The sequence below is a fragment of the Phyllostomus discolor genome, chromosome 7 (assembly GCF_004126475.2).
Source record: "Phyllostomus discolor isolate MPI-MPIP mPhyDis1 chromosome 7, mPhyDis1.pri.v3, whole genome shotgun sequence".
Lineage (NCBI taxonomy): Eukaryota > Metazoa > Chordata > Mammalia > Chiroptera > Phyllostomidae > Phyllostomus > Phyllostomus discolor.
In genome coordinates, this window is record NC_040909.2 from 49,726,947 (window position 1) to 49,749,021 (window position 22,075).

At 39.4% G+C, this 22,075-nt stretch overlaps 1 protein-coding gene across 10 annotated transcripts in view; it reads right to left on the reverse strand.

The window, feature by feature from the left end:
* Positions 1–22,075, reverse strand: part of ERC2 (ELKS/RAB6-interacting/CAST family member 2) — an 869,430-nt gene that overhangs the window by 648,265 nt on the left and 199,090 nt on the right. The gene's annotated exons all lie outside the window — the stretch shown is intronic.

Consider the following 22,075-nt stretch of genomic DNA (forward strand, 5'->3'; position numbering starts at 1 on the left):
AAATCTTGGTGTCTAGAGCTGAGAGCAAAATTGGCAGTTGAGTTCTCTTTATCAGGAGATTTCTTGCTACCTTGTGGCCTCCTGGCCTAGCCTGACTCAACCTAACAAAGATTCATACTCATGTTCCACAAAACATTTAGGATGGAACATTTCAAATCATTCATGTGATGGTAAAACACAAGTCATGAAAGACCAGATCGACAGTCTGTGTTGGGCCTCTATGTGACATTACTTAACCTTAATCCTTCTAACACTCAGTTTGTTCATCTGAAAATGCCATAGAAATAGCACCCATTGCACTTCACTCTCCCTCTTGAGCACACCCACGAGTTCTGCTTTCCCCTCCTTCTCCCCCCAGGCACTTTGTCTTTACCTTTCTCTCTCTCTCTCCTAAGCTCCAAGGGCCCTTCTGTCACCTCTGTAACTTGTTCACTTCATCTACCTCTGTGATTTTCTAAATAAACTCTTGCTTATAGTTTGGGAAAAAAAATAAAAAAGAAAGAAATAGCATCTATCCCCAACAGGTTGCTGTGAAGATTAAATGAGCTAATACATGTGAAATGCTTCGGCACAGTGCCTGGAACAATAAGTGTTCAATACATATTAACTATGATTATTACTGTCTGTTTTATCTGGTATTTCCATTATAAACCACACTCACAAAATCTGCATCAAATTTCTTAAACAGATATTCTAACACAAACTGTTTTACAGTCTACCATGCTAAAAAGCTAAGGCTCCACAATGAACTAAGTACAAACAAGGCCAATGCAGTGCTGACCACTATGGAGGAAAAAGCAAACACACAAGCACAACAATCGAAGCAAGAGATAAGGGAGGATCTGACAGCCATGCTGAGAAAATCACAATGCAGACAACCTACCTTTAGAAAATATGAGAATTTTAATGTCCATGGGGTGCTATTTGAGGTTTGTAAAGGATCTTTTCCTGGAATAAGATTAACAGGACTTACAAAGAATTTACCTTCAAAAGACAGCATTGAAAGACCAAGATGAGCCTCCAGTCACAGAGTTTGGCTTCTCACCATAGCCCCCATCCTACCACGTGCACACACACACGCTTCAGGTAATTCAGGAAGCTGTACAGGAAGCCTCCTCATTATATTTTTAAAAGCTCCCTTTCCATCATTAAAAAGGCACACATTTCTAATAGGTAAACATCCTTCAGTTGAACAAACTCGAAGTATGACTATTCCTAAGTAAAGTTGCCTTTATTTTCCAAAACTCCTGAGCACACTTAAACCAACGTGTGAAATTCCATGAACTCCAGGCAGGAGGTAAGGGGGTGCTAAAGTGCTTAAGCTTACAACAGTGAGACCCAGTGAAGGACAGACTAACTGACTAACCCACAGAACAGGAACATCTTAATGTGTAATAGCAAATTATTTTTAATAAAGAACCAATCAAAAATTTACTAGAACATGAAGGAAACTTTAAGAGACCACTTTACACAGCCTGCTGGAGAGTGAGACCTTCTGAAGGTGCATGCCACCTAAACATAATAATATTTCAGTGATCCCTAACAAAATTATACATTTGTAAGAGCTGAAGACACTGCTTACCCATCATAGGAACTAAAGAAATTTCCCAGGTACCCCCGGATTCTCTCAAAGTCTCACAGTTCAATGTTTCAAGTTGATCAGTAGAACAACCCAAATGTGTAATTAAATTTTGTCTGGCTAGTCTCATGTAAAACATTAAAAATAAGATACACTGGCATTGTTCACATAGTTGGGTTTTTTTAAAATAGCTATTGTGAGAAAAATTATATACTACTTCAATCTTGGCTGATATTTATCCCTATCGTTGATACAACTGTTTTATTTTTAAATGGCTTGTAAAATGTTAGCAGAATGGCCTTCAAATCAGTTTAATAACTGATCTGCTCTTTCCCAGTGCATGGGAAAAGCAATGTTCAAAAACGTCCAAGAGAAGCCAATCAAAACTAAAAAGCAAATCTCATTCAAGGGTGCCATCTAGTGGGCAAATCAGGTGGCTGTAATGTTGCTAAGCAACATTTGGATGGTATGTTTAAAACCCCTGATCTTGGAGTTTGGAAAAAACTTTGTTTAGTGTTTCCCAAAATATGTTCCCTGCTAACAGGATTCTGTCATCAAATACATTTAAGACATGCTGGCTGAATCACTGTGGAAAATACATCTTTACTGAGAAATTCTCACAGCCTAGAATATGCTCACGCACTTTGGGAATCTCCAAAGCGGGGTGCACCATTTGTCATGTGTATTTGATCAGGGCAACTCTTTACTTGTGGATGCCTCTCAGCTCCTCACAGAGCATGACAGTTTCTCAGAACAATGTTTAGGAGATGCTCATCTAATCCAAGTGCTGCCTCCACATGTACCCATGAGATCTCCAGCAATATAAGTAATTTGTCCTGATTCCCAGCACTGTCTGTCAAGACCCACTGCCTGCTGGTGTAGCTTTGTAAACTGGAGGCTAAGTGGAGTTGACCTGAGGAGGGCCAACCACAGGACACTTCTTTTGTTTCTTTTCTCTAGCATTAAAATTGTATTGTAGCATCCTATTGCACTTACATTAAACATTGATTGAAAACTAAAAATAATATCCCTCTTTCAAGTTATGACGGTTATTAATTTTTTTAATCTGGCTACAAATTTATCTTCTTGTTACATATCAACATGGGTAGCAATTCACCCATATAAATTTTGTTAATTTTAAAGTTATATTTTTGCAGGAAAACAACTTAACTGTTGGAAAGTTATTTCTGACACCTCTCATACATGTTCCATTTGAGTGTTAAGCTTGAAGGACAACCATGATACCTAACTGCAATTTTACAAATCAAAAATCAAAGAAGTATAAACTAAAATAATAAGCTTGAAGAAAGGCAGGTCTTAGATACCTTCCCTACCTACCCTAATACCAGAAAAATATTACATAGTATAATAACAATGACATTATTGTACAAAAGCAGTTTCCAAAGCTATTGCTACAAATTACCCTAAAAATTAAAATATACTTTCATTTGGCTGTGTTTACGGGCATCCCAAGGAACCTATGAAGCACCAGACACACAGCTCCTTTCAGAGAACTTTGTTCAGGTGGTGCTGGCTAAGTGACCCCAGGCTCCACACCCTCTAGGGACAGCCCCGCCATAACTGACTCTCCTGATTCCTGACTCAGTGTTCGTCATTGCTATACCTTCTGAGCTGGCTCCACAGCCCCTTCTCTTCAGTCTCTAAAGACTGAAAATTGGGATAATAATAACTTCAATAAAGGTCAGAGAATAAATGCAATTAATAAAGTACCTTATTACTTTTTAAATTGTTTTGATGGTTATATAATGTTCTGTCACTGCCAGTTTCATATTTGGAAATGTTTAAGATTTACCTTATTTAAAAGAGCTTTCTCGACCCCTGGCTGGCGTAGCTCAATGGAATGAGCATGGGCTACGAACCAAAGCATTGCAGGTTCGATTCCCAGTCGGGGCACATGCCTGGGTTGCAGGCCATGTCCCCAGTGGGGGCCACATGAGAGGCAACCACGCGTTGATGTTTCTCTCTCTCTCTTTCTCCCTCCCTTCCCCTCTCCAAAAATAAATAAATAAAATCTTACAAAAAAAAAAGAACTACAAAGATGTTTGATTTGTAAAAAAAAGAGAGAGAGAAAGATTTCCCTTAGTTAAAAAAAAAAAACTTGAGTTTTTTCTTATTTAAAAAGAAGGAAAACTGTTCTCAATATGTGGGCACAAAATTTTTTCTGCAGTAAGACTTATCTCCAAAGGATAGATTCCAGATGTAGTATTACAGAATCCAAGGTTAAGACTCATTTAGAGTGACTAGTTTTTTCGCAATTATGGTTGTCCCAATTATACCATATACAAGATTTCTTATCCCTCAGTGATAGAAGAGAGGCTTGAGAGAACTGCAGACATACAGATCATTCTCAGTGCCGTCCAGGACAAACAGGCACTGCCGCTGAAAGGCTCTGGAAGTGCTCAGGTGTTTGCTGTATACTCAGACTTTACTGTAAAGAACCACCTCCCATGTGTAAGATGCACATTCTAAAAATTCCCAAAACTCTAAGACCATACATTTTCAAAAGAACTTGTGCTTCTAGTAGGTGAAAAAAAAATCTCTTAATTAGGACCCCACACCTCAAAGTGTTAACAAGAGACATACCACCTATTTATAGGATTGGTGCCTTAATCAGATTAACAGAGACCCAAGTACAAAGTGGAAGCTGGACAAAAGTATTGTCAGTTAGACAGGATAGGTTAGGAGAGGGTTGGCGTCCGAGTTTGAAACTGACACTGCTTTGTACCAGAGAACTGGCTGTGAGTTCTTTAGATCTACTATGGAAGGCTATGTGCTTATTCTACTCATGGATTTCAGCGGCATGATGGGATGTTATGAGGTGACTCTAAGAGGCATGAACTGATTTGAAATACTTTCTTGGCCCCTCCCATTTCACCCCCACTATACTTAGTCCAATAGTTATCTTTCCTCAGTTAACTAAACCATACATTTTTTTTTACTTCTAAAACTCTCTTGCTTTCTGGGTATTTTCTGATAGGATCCACAAATATTTCCAAAGGCTTAGCTCTGAGTTAGAATGCACAGCACATCAGGGATAACTAATTCACTGAGAGGAGCCTCAGCTCTGATTTATTTCTCTTTCCTTATCTTGCTCAGAATAAGGTTCCCAACATACCAAGTGGTCAGCTCACACTGCCACACAATTGAGCCGTAATTCACTCAAGTATTTTCTGTGCTCTTATCATGTATAGGTTCCATGCTAGGTGCTTAGAATCCAAAATGGATGTTAAATCGATTAACTCCAGCCTCACTCATTTACCAGTTGTGTGACCTTGGCCAAGTAAGCTAATTCCTCTGAACTTTAGTTTCTTCAACCATGAAATATGGAATAACAATGGTACCTAAGAAAATATTTAATTATACATACTTCTCAAATTAAGTGAAATAATATACATGATAAACATGCTTTCCAACACTGTTAAATATTCAAAAAGTGTAGCTTAGTAAACAATATGAAAAATATTAGAAGCACAATTAATTTAGCTGATTCTGGTTAAAAGTTATCAAGGCAATTCTTAACAGAGAATGGGAAAAATAGAACCTTATATTTGATGTTCAAATATATAATGTTCCATCTCTATAACTGAATATCAATGTGGCCTACAAATTCCTAATTTCAACCCTTAGTGGAGATTAAAGTACAAGTGACTAAACCTTGGCAGTTAGAAGTAACTCAGTCACCACTAGTTAAACATTAGTCTTCTAAGATTCTTTTCTTTCCCCATCTTTTCATTTACCCCTGACTTCCTGACACTGGGAAAGCAGCCTCTGGGGCACACTTGCTATCCATAGGTAGTGTCAGAGTAGTTGGTGCCACCTGGATTTCTGTCATCAACTACTGATGGACTCCAACAAGGTCCACTGAGTCCTTCTGCTGCCCACCCAGATCTCCCCAGTCTACCAACTCTCTCAGCCTCTGCCATAGCTTCCCTTGAGGACTCAAGACCTCTCGGCTGCTTTTCCCATGTCACACTGGGTCTTGAGTTCTATATGGCTGTCCTCAGCCACTACCCGTTCACTCAAGAGGCCAGTTGAGTGCAAATAATGGAGTCTCTCTGGGCTGTTCTGGAAAGCAAGCCCAGTTGTCCCATTGCTCTAGATTCCTCCAGAATCTAGAATTGGGAGAATTCTGGATCTGAGAAGACCATATCTAATTCTTTCTATCCTCTCATGAAATGTGGCAGGGTGCAGAGGATCTTTTCCCAGGCACCCGCTGGCTTACCGACTTCAACCACATCCCCTTTGAAAAAACTGGGCCAATATACTCAAATACTTAATGGCTATAAGCTTTTGAAGTGCTTAATTAACTAGTTTCCGTATCTGTATAACAGGGATAATAAGTATCCATCTTAGAGAGACACTATGAAGATTAAATGAGATAATATATATCAAACCTCTAGAATGAAGTAAGTGCTACCCACTTCCACCCCTTGTAGGTGTTCCCTTCTAGATGACCTTCTGGTCACTGCATTCGTGTGTATAAATTGTGTTTGTTCCAGTAACAAATTCCGTCCTCCCTGATCCTGAAAAGTCATTTGCAAATATGTGCCCCAAGTTTCTCCTCATAAAAATTGGCAAAATCTTGCAATTCTTTTGACATATGATATGCCTTAATGCATCATGTTTCAAAGTCTTCATCAAGCATGGCAAGCCTGATAACCACCTGCAGTTCAGGTGACTTAACCTAAAGTAAATCAAATAGCCTCATCCTTACCCTCCCAATCCTAAGGTTTTATTTCCCACCCCAAGTTACTCCTACAGCTCACATTTAGATTTTTACTTAAGTTACAAAAGTCAAAATACTTGAAGAAATTAGGTAAGAGGCCATTTTCCATGACATCAACTTCAAGGGCAAATTAATGTGTTGATGCTTTAAGAATTAAAACCAAACCATGGCACATTTTACTTTTCAGCCATTACCTTGTATATCTAAACTTCACCTTTCAACAACTCTAGTCATATCTTCCTTTTTAAATCTGATGACACCACAGAAAGAAAGTTAGCATCTTTGCCCACAAAAAGAGAAAATGGGCTGCCAGAGACCTAAAAGCAATTTCCAGCAAGTCAGTAATTACAGGGGTCCTTCTCAGTTTTCAAATTCCCATCTAGGGCATTTTTTCAAGCTGGAGACATCATGTCAAGGTAACAACCACTTGGGCTAACAATGAAAATGTGTAATTAGACATCCTCAGAGAGACCCTCTCTGTTCTGAATGCCTTCCTGTATTTTCAGATCAGTAGCTTTAACAGTACTTTTCAAATAACACAATCTTTCTTTCTTCTTCTCAAGTCATATACAGAAGCCCAACAAAGCACATAGGGCAGCCAAACTGCTCTGGACAGAACAGGACCAGGGCTCATATGCCTTCACTTGCCTTCTAGGTCTCACCCCATAGCTTGCCTCCAGGGCTCTAGGACCCCTCAGTGCTACCTCGAAGGATCTAAACTAGAGGTTAGCAAACATGTTCTGTCAAGAGCCAGATGATATGCATTTTCAGCTTTGCAGGCCATGTGGTATCTGTTGGCACTACTCAGCTCTGCCATTGTAACATGAAAGTAGCCAGAGATAATACATAGACGAATGCTTGTGCCAGTCTTCCAATAAAACTTCATGTAATGAAATAAGTAACCAGCTAGATTTAGTCCAGGGGCTATAGTTTGCTGACCCGGAATTAACTAGTGATGCATCTTTTTATTGTCTCTTGGTTTGCATCACACTCAAGATGGAGAAGCAGAATATCTCTGCAGCACCAGAAACTCTACTTTGTACATCCTAACTTTGATTTATTTTCATTTTACCCACAATCTTTTCTAATGTCATTAGAACATAGAAATTGCATCTCATTCATTCACCAGGTGGCTGATTAGGACCTTAAAACTATATTTTACTCCATAAATTATGATTATGTCAAATGTAATCTTTCACACACAGTGAATTTGAATTCTTGGTAGATGGATGTTTACTGCAGTTCTACAGATTGGTCCCACTTCTTCTAAAAAACTATATTTCATAAGTATCACATAAAATTAGGTTTTGCCCTTCTCTCTCGTGTGTAAATAGCTGATACTATGAAACACAGGTCAGAGTCAAAAGAGGTTCATTGTAAAAAGCATAATTCCTGAGTTCCTGGAAAAAGCAACAGGTACAGGGGGAAACTTGGAAAAAGCCAGAGTTCCTGGAAATGCAACAGGTACAGGGGGAAACTTGGGTTGTACAGTAATCTTCTATATAATATCCTAGACATTGCTCACTATGTTATATGCTATTTGCATATTGACATTATGCATTTATGATATGATATGATATGATATGATATGATATGATATGATATGATATGATATATGATATGAAACACCACTCTAACAACAACCAGGCAGAATTCCTGCCCTACAGAGCCATGAACCAGGAGGCCCAGAAGCTGTATCTGTTCCATGTGGTCATTCCCAGCAAACCAGGCCTGGTTGGAGCAAGGATAAAAACTGTCCCAAGCAAGACCTTCTCCCAGGTTTCAGATGGATCTATCAAAGGTAAATTCAAGAGCTTTGGGTTGGCTAATTTTACCACATGAACCAAGATGCCCCACAGGTAAGCCTGTGCTCAGAGGAACTGGAACATTCTGGCAGCCATGGGGTTCCAAGGCCAGCAGCATCCAGCAATTGAATTCCACAAGCTACCCTCTCAGTAAAGACTCCTTTTCTAATTGTGCTAGCTAGGCTTTCTTACAACCAGAGTCTTAACTTCCACATACACCGCCCTGCTCCAATTCTCACTTCCCCTTTCTAGCCATACCTCTCAATCTTCTCCAGAGAGAAAGCAAATTTGTTCCGTCTGTTTGGTCTGCAACTGGGGAAAACAAGCTCTATGAGAATGTTGTGGGGGACCCTCAGGAAATCACTCCTCTCCCATAAGTCCTGGGACTCTCTGCCACTGCCAAACACTTTCTTATGGGAAGCAGATGAGAATAACAGACTTTCCGTAAAAGTTTTGTGAAAAGCTTACCAAATAAGGTAAAAGAAGAGTGAATGAGATGTCACCAAGGCCCTTCACTTCTGCACCAAGTGAAACAAAAACAGGAGAACATGGCCTCCATGCCCCACTCACAGAATGACAATGTGCAGTGGCTCCCAGAGGCTTGGCTGTAACCTCAAGCAGCCCTCTGTCATTGCCCTGTAGCTGTGTGAGCCAAACCAGCTCTCTCTGGGTCCAGGCACTGCCAACACAGTTGAAGCATCCTCCTTCCAGGCAAACCAAAAATGGCAGACCCAGAATTTGGCTCTGGCCATCATACTATGGAGCCTGCATCATTAACCACATGTTCTCCTCTCCCCACTCTGATCAGGTCACCTTCGGCCATCCCTGTCCAGTCCATCCCACACCCCACTCAAGATCAATGTTCCTTAGGGACATATTTATTACAAACACTTCTTGCTCAATTTCAGCAGTAGAATCCTGGTCCCAGGCCAATTGCAGAATGCCATTTTGACTATATACCACTCTTTCATGAAACCCTTAAGTGGCCTCCCAAAGCTCTAGAATAAAGTCTGGACTGCTCACCAGGGTCTACCATATCTCAAAATATCTCTCCAGTGCTCCTCTTCAGTCTCATGAAAACCCCTCTATTTTGTGTCCACTCTGTTATAAGTACACTAGTCCTATGCTATCCAGTATATTCATCACCAACCAGGTATAACTAATTAACTCAGTCCCTTCTTTGCACCAGCCACATTTAAGTTCCCAAAGTCACCTATAACTATGGCTACTATATTGGATAGCACAGCTCTAGACTTTCCTTACTTCTCATTCTTAGCTCAGCTCTCTACTCCTTTTGCCTCTACTATGTCCCCACCCTCCCTTTCCCAGCCCTTTCCTTGAATTTCTTTGACCCTTCAAGTCTCAACTTACATACCACTGAGTGGGAAAGCCGCTTTTGCCCCCTATGACTAAAGTAAGTAACTCTATTAAACACCCCCAGGCATATGTAATAATTAAAATGACTTAACTATATACAATCTGTTGTTTCCCATAAGGACTGGCCCTATCTTATGAAAAGCTGTATCTACAGTGCCTGGTGAGTGGTTAATACAGACTTCTTGAGATCTGCCCCCTTTCAAATGCTACTTCCTACACTTAAGAGCTTCCCAACGCTTGATGGAAATCGTTCATTCTTTTCACCTTCATAGACTTTGTTTGACAGCACTACTCTTCAAGTGTCTCTTCCTCCTGTCCCCTGTTGTATAACTTGAAGGGCAGGGACCATGTCATCCCAGCACCTAGCACCATGGCTGGCACACCTTTTGCACTGAGTGACAGTGACTTGGGAGGAACCACTGAATCTCAGAGAACCTCAGACAGAGCCATCAAGTGACTACTGAGCTGGGATGAGTAACAAGGATAATGCAGGATAGGAACTTCAAAAGAAAATTATCTGAATAGCAACAGATTAAAGAGGCTACTGGGAAACCTGAAGAAGCTCTCCAGCATATTTTTGGCAAAATGACACTTTTTAAAAAATGGTAGTGCAAAGGTCAAACATTGAATGGCATGCTAGCTGTCAATTTTATTAGAAACATTCAGCCCAAATAAAATTGATATTGGAGTTTCATTACTTACTCTTTTTAAAAATTAGCACAAGGTATACTTCTCACCTACATTTTGTTAAATGTAAGATTTAGAAACTTATTTCATATTTAATTACATTTGCAAGATGAACATCCAATCTAAACTTCCTAACTTTACTCTGATTATTTACACAAATTTTGGTCCTCAATTTTGTTCTCAATTTGATCCCAATACCCTCACTTAAGGAATACCTCCTTCATAGGAATACGGCCTAATTACCTGTAACAAAGTAACATTCCAAAGATTGTCTCTTCTTTCGTCTTGCATTTGTATTACAGAAGTTATAACTTTAGCTGTCTCATAGCCACAAGCTAATTCCCCTAAAAAGAACTATCCTCTACTACTCACATGAAGACTGACAAGAGAAGGCATTTTCAGAGCAGGAGGATGCACAGTAACAACAAGAGAAATACAACAATACTAGCTTATTTCCACTCATTTTATGTCCTTGTAGGTAGAAGAGGCTGAAAGGACACAACGAGTCATTCTCAGGTTACATAATTTTCAAAATAGTAACAAGTTCAAAGTAATTTTTATTTTTAGTCTATTCAGTCATATTTGGATTGACTCACAAATGCAAAATAGGAGATGTGTAATATAAATATTTGTTCTAGCCCCCTACACAAATATAGAAAGTAAAAGTTTGAGAAACTTTCAGTAGGCCAGAATAATATACAGAATAATATATACTATATATTAATATAATTAATATATTAATTATATTGATACATAATATATTAATAAGTATATGCCAATAACCTACTGTTGTATGATACATGATAATTCCTTGGTTGATATTATTAATTAATAATATTAATATTCTGCAGAATTATAATAATTATTCTGCAGAATAATTAATGCACAATAATATTTTGTGCATTAGTTTGTAATACACAAACCTTTAATTGATCTTATATTAATCCAAACTAGTATAAATGAGTTGTCTTTCCCACTTAATCAAAAGGAAGTCTAATTATTTTAAAATTTCAATCAAACATTGAAAGACCAAAACAGATAGGCTGGCAGTTTGATAAACCTTACTTTCATGGTCCAATTTAAGCTGCTATGTGGCTTCTCCAAATTTGGTTACTCAATGTGATGCCATTCCTATTTTCTAGTTGCATCTGGCTTGGTTAAGGTTAAAGACATAAACAGGAGGCTAAATAATAAAAGGTTTTTTTTAAATTCCAGAATCTATCATTAAGAGAAAAAAGAGGAAATGCCATAAATACTAGTACTTTGGCTAACATTATAAACATACAAAAACTGAACAGCTTAAATAAAATTCTGTTACATGTTCAGATATTAGAAAGTGTATTGGAAAAGAACTGAGAGTTCCCATCAACATTTTGACTAAGAAGTGAAGACAGCCTAACATTCTGAAGCCTGAGATCCTTCCTGGTACTGATCTCAATTTCTTCACAAGCTATATTTCACCAGTGTCACAACTGAACAGAGATATCTGAACACACTACATTTATCTAGGAGTCCTACCTTCAATGATCAAGTTCTACACAAAGATACATTCAATTTACTCATAGATGAATCTGCTCAGACCCTAGTTACTTTACACAATTCTAACAATTGTGGCAATCTGATTCCCCATCTGTAGAAATTAGCAGTAAAATTATGAAATGTGAGAAGAGTACTAGCAACACCAATATCATCAACAGTGACAGGTAATCTCTAGCATCACAGAACAAACCAAAAAAAAGAAAAAGCAACCCAAAGGTAGACATTAAAGGAGATAATCTGAACCCACTTAGGAGAGAGGCAACTAACCTTGTTTTCCCAAGACCATGGAAATGCACCCAACCCCTTCACTGGAAAGAATAATAGACACTTCTATTCTTGAACCTGAGCTATGAAGAAATTATTCCAATCTGCTGAGGACACAATCTGTATAGGAAAGCCAGGAAGTATTCAAAAAGCTGTAATTTATAAAGATTTTCCTCTAAGTGGTTAATCATTTTTGAAAGTGTTGACATGTAAAGAGCAAGGCTCCAGTCACTAGGGGAGTTGTCTTAGAAGGAAAAGTTCTCCTCTCCCACACCATCAGTTGATGAAGCACTGACTACGGACACTCTGCCTTGGGAGCTGTTCCAAGGACAGCATTCCACAGACAGCTATAACAACAAACAGCAGATGTCCTGAAGAGGCACAGATATCTCCTCTCCACACCCAAATGGTTTGAGAAGGAAAAAATAGACCAAGAAAAACAAAAAACAAAAACAAAAAACATGCGACCAGATAGGCAAATGATTTATATATTTTTTAAATCTAAGTTTCCAATGAGTACACTAGAGCCCCTAAAAAAATTTAAGACAAATCATTCTCATTTTTACAAAATAGTAATCAAATAAACTGCTTGTACAATTGGCAGGCCCGTAGGCAGATCTTCCAACATGAGATAATCCAACCTAAAGAATTTCCTTGAAGGAGTAGACACTTCCAAGCAGCAAATTTCCATTTTAAAATCAGCATATTTATGCTACTTTCTCTAGTACAATAATATGGGTGGTTGTTAAATAATAAATTCTAGTTTCTAAACTCTTGTAAGGGAGGAAAACAGTTCACATTCAGGGTTGGGTCCTGTGAGGGTAAGAACCACATATCCCCCTATCCCACCGGCACCAAATTACTGGAATCCATCCACTGAGAGAAAGACAGAACTGAGATATCTGGCTGAAATGCAACCGTAGTGGCCAAGTACGTGTGTCCCCACCATCATGGCAGGCTCTTTATGCATTTATTTATAACTTCGTCACCTGCTTCTAGAGAGACCCTGAGGATTCTGCCTGATGAGCTGCAGACCCAACTTGTACTCTCTTTATATCTTGAAAAAGTTTAATAGAAAAACCACAAATTCATCCAAACTGTCCAGAATACACATAACAATAGCAAGGAGGATGAAGCAATTGGTATTCCCACCTTCTCCTTCCTTGCCTTGTCCCCACCACAACATGCAGCAGTGGGGTGACAAACTCCTCCTGGTTTGCCCAGCACTTCTCCAGTTTTTAAACTGGAAGTCCTGTGTCCTAGGACTGACTCCCTTACTACCATAACTGGGACAGCTACTCATCCTAACACAGAACATGACATTCACACATCCGTGTGGGCAGTGCCGAGAGATGTGGTTATGTACAACCACTCATCTTTTTAGCTTATGGAAACATAACTGTGAGTGGAAATCTGTTAGCCAGACTTGGGTTCAAATCCCATTTCCTCCACTTCCCAACAGTATAATGTTCACCTCTCTAAGCCTCAGTTTCTACATCTATGAGATAAAGGTAACAACAGGAACTTTCTCCAGAAATTATATGAGAATTAAGTGAGATCATGGACCCAAAGTAAACTTTCTATTATATAATCTACCTAATCTTGTATCTATTATTTCTATCATCATTATATTATAATCATATATAATTCAGTTTTAATACATTATTTGTGAATTTCATGACCACTATTAAGAACAAATTATTTCCCCCACATCCCATAACTTGTGCTTATAGTTGAGAAACCTAGCCATGAAACTAACAGCCATGAAAATGACATCACCACAAAAAAAAAAATCTAGGGGAGAGTCTTCTTTGCAAACCAGTAAAAATTACCAATGTGGGTGCATCCAAACCCAAAAAACACAAAATTTTACCATCTGAAAAATAAAGTCGAGTTCCCTGTCTAGCTCCCTGTCAGTAATTGCATTCTCTCTTTCCTGCTCTACCCATCTAGAAGAGCATCTGTTGTCTGCATCATCAATGCTGCTGCATCTAGACAGGCTGAGTAGAAACAGACATTTTCCCCTCCTCGGTAACTATTCAGATACAATTCCAGGTAAAACTGCAGGCTATCTCTAGAAAGAAATGGAGATAAAGTAGAATAACTACAAGACCATGTATGACATGTGGCAACCCAAGGGTATGATGTATGACCAAGTTGTATGTTCACATGACCAATACTAAGTTATGTGAATAGCCCTCCAATCCAAGAAGCAAAGTGCTGAAAAAGAATGTACATGAGATGCAGCCTCATGTAGGAAATGGGTATTGTCCCATCTCTCAGTACAATGACGGTCCTTCACATCAGCTAATCATCAACCAACCTAAGCCAATGAGATCCTTTGTATATCCTAACTACTGTTTGCTGGACTTAATGTTGGTAAACCTCTTCTGCCATATTTCTTAAATTATTTCCATTTCACTTGGGAAAGATGGCAACATACACACAACCACTAGCAATAGTTTTAAGATGAAAGTGATAGTGAAGGATACCACTTCAATGGAAGATTTTTTTCATATTCATCAGATGTGGAAATTAAATAAATTGTACCTTCCTAAGGCTCCTGGGCACATTCTGACTTCAAGAATAATGATTTGTACAGTTTTGCATACTAGAGTAGAAGCTCCAAAAGAAAGGAAAGATGGTGGGTCTACAACCAGTCCACATGGTATCCTTGTGCAAATTAGAAAAGGAAGCCCCTTCCTCAAGACACTTTACCTCCATCTGCCAGAACACTGTTGCTATACAGTGGTTTCATTAGGACAAGGACTTTGTTGCCACCTTCTGACAAACTGTCATGATATTTATGCAAATCTGTTATGTCCTCAATATACCTGGTGCTCCCACAGGTGTGCAGTACCCAGTCTACACAATTGAACATTGGTCTTGGACAATGTCCCTTCATACATTGCTTTGTGAGTATGTGATTACATGTGTGTGCATGCCTATTTTATACATTATTTTAAAATGAATTATGCAAAAGCATTCCTGGCCAAAAGCATGAGATCAGCTATTCTTGACATACCAGGATGAGAAATTTAAAAATACAGGCTTTTATGTGAAGGCAATGTCATAGTAGGAGAAAGAGAAAAGGGGGAAATTTTGGAATCCTGGGACAGTTTATTCCAAGGCAGGGATATTTATCCTTATTTTACACAACTAAAAATTCTACTAATAGTCATAAAAATAATTGCCCCATCTCAAAATCCACTTGCTATAGGACAGGAATAAAGTTTGCCAGTGTGAACTTCTTCCTTAAACAGTGTTACATTTAGCTGCCATCAATTTCACCTTTCCCACCTTTAGAATCTGGCTTCTAAATGAGACCTTTAAGAGTTCACAAGGACCAGGATAATGGGTTTTCCAGAAATGGGATCCCAGCTTCCCAAGCATTGGGAAGGCCAGACCACAAGAGCCACAGCTCAAAGAAAGTAGATAATTCAAAAATAAAAATTCGTAAACAAGCAGATTTTTTATGGCCCTCTGTACTTGCGGAGCACTGATTCAGACACATTGTTTTTCCTCCACATCTTATATCATCACTACAAGTAACCGTGAGTGCAGTAGGGCCAAGTAAAACAGTTTTCTAAAGAGAGGAAAGCAAACCAGCCCATTTGAGATTCTAATAAGAGCCAGGTGTTCTTTTTGCTGATTCAGCTGGATCTCACCCTTTTTACTCTCACAACACAAAAGGTTTTCTTAGTCCCATTTTACAGAGGAAGAAACTGAGTCTCAGAGAGGTTAAACACCTTGATGAGGTCACACAGCTTTTAGTTAAGCCATGTTTGGCTCCAAAGCTCATGCCCTTCTGCTACACAACATTGCCCTGGGCAGAGCTTAGTACTTCTCAAACCTTCATGTGCTCACAGGTTTCTCACAAATCTTGTCACAGTGCAGATTCTCATTCCAGAGGCTAGGGACAAAGCCTGAGGTGCTACATATCTAATGAGTTCCTGGAAAATACAGATGACCTGCTGTTTGCTGGACCACACTTTGAGTAGTAAGGCTTTTGGCCAGTGGTTCTCAGATAGGGACAGTTTCCCACCCCCTGCCCCACAGGGACATCTTGTAATATCAGGAGGCATTTCTAATTGACACAGCTACTGGTGGTGATGCTACTGGATGTTGTAGATGAAGGTCAGTGATGTTACTAAACATCCTACAACACACAGGGTGGGTGCCCACCCTGAACAATGAATTATCTAGCCCAGAATGTTGACAGTGATACAGTAAAGAAACTCTACTTTGCAGGTTCCAAATCCATTTAAACTTCTTCCAAAGCTGCTGTAATTTTATAAACTTGCACTAGGCTCTATTCTCCTAAAAGACCAATAGAAAATTTGGTGCCACACTACCAATGGCTAGAGTACGATAAAGTTTAATTTCCTCACAAATATCCTGCCATTATACTGAAGAAAATCAAATTGGCTGATTACACAGAAGGGTTTCACAAACTGCCCAAGTTTCCATGAGGTCTTTGTTTCTTCACACTGGAGGTCACAAATGAAAAGGCAAAGGATAAGATTATTTTTAGATGCAAATTTTATAATTTCCTGTCCTTGCAGTTCAAACATCCACCCCTTTGACAAGGATCACATGAAGCCATCTTTTATTATTCAGCATTAGCTATTGCAACCAGCCATCAATAACATGCTGGGATATTGCAGTGATTCTCACCCAGATCCACCCAGTAAAGAAACCAGTCATTCATCTGAGTCTTTAACGTTCATAGTCCCAAAAGAAACTAGTTCAATTACAGTGTTTTTCACTGAAGTAACCATGCATTACAGCATTAAGAGAAACTTCAAATATCATAGTTTGATTATAGTATATACTTTAGGAAGACTACATGTGAATACAATTTAGGCAGTAAATTAAGGTTTGGTTAAAATTAGATAGCTTTTGGGAGAGTCTAAGAAAAAACATTATATATGCTAATGTGTCTGACCCCCAGGCTATACCCATCCTTCTGTCTTTCCGACCTTATTTATCAGTGGACTTCTCCTCATCCCTGGGGACCTAGCCCAGAGGTCCCACCTTCACATAACCCCCAGGACAAGGGCTCTTGTCATCTCAGTGTCCCCCTAAAAACAGAGGTTAGAGTTGAAGGCTCTCCATAAAATGACTGAGTGAATGAATGAATGGATTCTCTTGCCCTTGAACACTCCCTCCTCCCTTCACATTTCCTTCTCAGTTTTTTTTCACTGCTTCCCTTCCTCCTTCTTTGTCCTAAACACAGATATTCCCCAGCTCTATCTTTGAGTCCTTCTCTCTTTGGGAAGCTCTAAACCCTACCTCTTACAAACAGTTCCCAAATCTACATTTCTAGCCTACTTTTCTGCCCTGAAATACAAACCTGTGTTTTTGAATGTGAAGCTCATCTTCCCCTCCCCAAACCTGCCTCCTTCATAACTATCACAGGTGTTATCAAAAACATTATCACCCATGCCACCAAATCTGGCTTCTTTCTGGTATCTCCATCCTCCTCATCTTTTATATTCTTAGCTGCCATACACCATGGTTCCTATTTCAAAGCATCACATTCTATTCCTTTCCGAGTCAGTTCCTGCTGTTATTACCTCAATTCTGCCTCATGACTGGTTTCCTAGCTTCAAAACTAGCTCTTATTTGATGGGCACAGAATTAAGGAGACCAGCATGGGAGCCAGTTGTGGAGAAAGTCTAGGCTGTAACTGCCCCATGATAAGCCCTCATGACCCCAAATGCTGGTCCTCTGGACCCCATCCCCAGCTCTCTCACACACAAAGGAGGCAATGCAGCCTCATGGCTTGGAACACAGGCCCTGAGGCCACCCTCATTGTATCTCCCTGTAAGGCTTTGGGCAGAGTGATCTACTTTCCCTGTGACCCAGTTTCTTCATCTGTAACAAGGGGGGATTAATCTACTTCATAACATTCTGAAGAAATTAGAGTGAAACTGGGGTAATAGAGAAAAGGTCACTCTTGAGTTTGCATAATTCAGTACAAACACCTGTGCCCCAACAACTGACCTATAAAATGGCACCAGACAAGGTTTGACTCTGTAGAGAGAAATCTATATTTTGTAAAGGAAGCATGGACTTGCTTTACAAGGAGACCAATTGATGTGAAGGCAACTATTGTTTACCCCTTCCTCACCTTTTGTCAAAGAAACATAAATGATATTTGCTGAGCCAAGACCTGTGCAAAGTGCTCTGTATAGGCCATTTCATGAGACTAGACTAGAGTATCAACTCATGGAAATGAATGAAAAGGTTTTGTAGGAGGCAAAGAAAACTGCTGATTAGAATTATATTAGGCCAGAAGTCTCCTATAGATTTCACTAACATCTCTAGGTCTCTTGCAAAACCTCAGAACTGCTACTTGGAATATAACAACAAAGACAAACCCATTCAACAATGCAGATGACCTGGCTAGCATAGCTCAGTGGATTGAGCACGGGCTGGGAACCAAAGTGTCCCAGGTTCGATTCCCAGCCAGGGTACATGCCTGGGTTGCAGGCCATAACCCCCAGCAACTGCACATTGAAGTTTCTCTGTCTCTCTCTCTCTCTATCTCCCTCCCTTCCCTCTCTAAAAATAAATAAATAAAATCTTAAAAAAAAAAAAAACAATGCAGGTGAAAACACCAGAGGAAGAAAATGACTGAGGTTCAAAATAAAAGAAAAAAGAATGAACATATTAGGAAAAAGAATAAGATTTTAAATGAAGCCATAATATAAACCAGATGAGAAACCTAAATAGAACAGAAAAGATTCAAAGAAAACAAATCAGAGAGGAGGGGAAATGGGTGGGGAAAATGGCTAGAAGTTATTTTGACTTTCTACAAAACAGTAGATGATACAATGATTCTCATTTCTGAGGTCAAGTCCCCTGTGTGGTCTTAGGCAAATTACTTAGCTGCCCTGATTAAGTCAGGGGACGATGTCAGCACCTACACCTCACACAGTTGCTCTTAGGAGTATCTGAGTGCAGCACTCAGCTCCATGCCTGCACCAGATTTATGCTAAAAACAGCAACCTGCCAGGACCTCCCAAGATGAGGCTCCATGAAGCTTTCTGTATCTGTATGATAACCCTCAGACAGACCTTGCCTGTCACACAGATTTTGGGGGAGGCTGCTGTGATTTCAGGAAATACAGTCATTTTGGACAATTCTCCTTGAGTCCTTTATGCAAGAAGTAGCACATTTATGTCTGTAATGCAACAAAGCAAAAAGACAGCATGAAAAGATAACCTCAGCCTAGAAAAGGGGGGAAAAATAATGAGTTCTTCAAAAAGATTTCACAACCTCTGGAAAGTCCTGTGTCATCACATGTCAGAAGTCTCCATGCAGCACGAGCATCCTCAAGCCGCCGCTAAATTCCCACAATCTCTGTACCTATAACAGTTGCTTGAAAGACATCTTAAGGATACCCACTGATGTTAGCACTGGGCAGGTTTTTAAGTTATATCAAGTTTCCAGTGTGTAACTGGCAAGGATCCAGTCATTGCACAGCATTCTATTCTGTCTTTTAAAGCAATGAAAGCCTGAGTCCTTAAAATTGTCTAAGTCCTGACATAGGTCATAAAAGTAGTACCATAGAGACCTTTGGCAGGAACACTGCTGGGTATCATAAAGGTACAGCAGAATATCTACATTGTTATTTCTACTGTCTACGGTGCAATCAGGTTTTGCCTCTTCCTTCCTATATGAACTCTGCCAGAATGACAAATATCTCCTCTGCCCTTTAAAAGAAATGCACCTTGCAACGCACTATTTAGATGGAATGGAAAATGCAATTCTTTAAAGAAGAGCATGTCTAAACCAGGATTATTTCCAGCACATTAAAATGTGCACACAGGTGGCAAGGGAGTTCTCGATTCCAGAATCAAGTAATTAAATTGAAAGAGGTATTTTTTTAGCAACTATTTAGAATAATGTGTTTGATACTGACCAAGAAATATTTTTAAGTGGTACTAATAAACCCAAAAGAAATTAAGAATAGAGCAGCAGCTAATCTCCATGAACAGGTTTCTGAGTGGGAGTATGTTGAATGGTGATAAAGCATTTCCTGGGCACAGGACTACTGGCCTCAGGGTGTGGCATGTGAAGAACACAGAAACTCTGCCACCCACTGTGGATTCTCTCAGAGAAGAGAACTTTCCTTCATTAATAACTTTTAAAAACATGCACTAATTCATGCTGGCAGTTCAAATCCTCCCATCAAATTACATTAGATGATCAGGCTGAGTTCAAAGACATATGCAGGTTAGAGAAAAACTCATGCACAAAATCCTATAGTCTGAAGTTAAAGTATGAGAGTCAAGAAAAGAGGGTAAAACTAGAGGACTTGGTTAAGTGGGTCAAAAAATAAAGGTTTCAATTGCATAAAAAGCCAAATATGAGGTTTTTTAGAGTGATATGCATAAATGCTTGCTGCTATTTATACACACAAATATTTGCCTTTACTTTAGATTTAGTGGGACTCTGCCTGAGGCAAGATTTTTTTAAGAGTAATAATAAAAATATTTAATGGTACTTAGAGCAAAGCATGTGTGGTCATGATGTTTTAAAGGGGAGAAAGAAAAGGTAATTCTGAACATCTGTACTACATTTCCACATGATAAAACCACCACACTCCAAAATTATTCTGAAGTTTGGTGGTGCTAGGGGGTGGGGCAGAGTGGAGCAATTCATGTAGAGAAATGTTTATTTAAAAAACAGAAAAGGAGAAAGGACAGAAAACTGTACTTGAACAATGATTAAAATAAATTTTAAAAAAAAAAACAGAAAAGGAGAAACAAAGGCCATTTAGGGAAAGCAGGGACAACAACCTTTATTGTAAAATAAAACTGCCAATTAATAGTGAGAGTTGGATAGTCAAAAAATGAGGTTTATGTGTCTTCTTGGATCCATAATTATTATCTCCATAAATACTCCTGAGAATTAAATCTTTATTTTCACAAAACCTCAACTTTCCCAAGTGGCACCTCAGATCAAATCACTACCCCCTAGCCCCTCCCTTAGATTTCTTTTCTGGGGCTTTTTTTGCTCTCAGCCCCACATTTTCTGAGACGGCAGGAGTAAGGTAGTTGAAGCAGCTTCTCTCTCAATCCTGCCCCCTCTATTTCTCTCTCCCTCTCTCTCATGTACACACACACACAGACACACACACAGACACACACTCTCCCCACTTCTGTTTTCTTTTCAGGCTCAAACCCCTACTGTTCTTCAGCACATCTGTTTCCTAGTTCAGTCCCCTGCAGTCAGTCTTTGGGTCAAGGAGTATCATGATCTGGGCTGCCCTTCCTCAGTAAAATGGTTTCAAGAAAGTGGGACTGGGAATCACTCCATTTGCCACAGCTGTAAGAAGGATGTGTCAATCACTCTACACCAGCAGCTCACAAGCCTGGCAATTTTGTCACCTAAGGGATATTATGCAATGTATAGACACATTTTGGTTGTCACCAGTAGGAGAAGGAAAAAGGCACTATGTGCTTGTAGTGTGTAGAGGCCTGGGATGCTGCTCAATATCCTACAAGGCACAGGGCAGCTCCCACAACAAAGAATTGTCTTGACCCAAATGTCAAATGCTAAGATTAAGGAACTCTGGAGTACAGCAAGGAAGCAAAATCCCAATAATGGGCAGGTTCTTCTCCCATCACTAAAAGTGCACAAATGGCTGGCAACCCAGCCTGCATGCACCAAAAGAGATCTGACTGTTTTGGAGGCTGAAGGAGATGCAGAGGGTGGTGAGAGCAATGTCTCAGTGGTCAGGTCCTATCTTCTCTTGATTAAGAACACTTTCTATAGGACAGCCTAGCAATTCAAGGGCACACCAGCAAATACTGTTTGTGAATACATTGTCACATGACTTGTATATATAGTACATAGACAGTTTCTTTTTCAGACCATTTCCTTCAAAGCAGCCACAAATTTTTAAAACACTAATTGTGCAGGCCTAAAAAGTACCAACAAACATAGCACTTAAGAAAAAAAAAGGAGTTGGGGGAGTTGGAAGCTTATTTTTTAATTGTCAGGGATTCCTAAATCTTTTGGAGTTTTTTGTCAATCTCCATTTCTCTGGCACATTGTAGG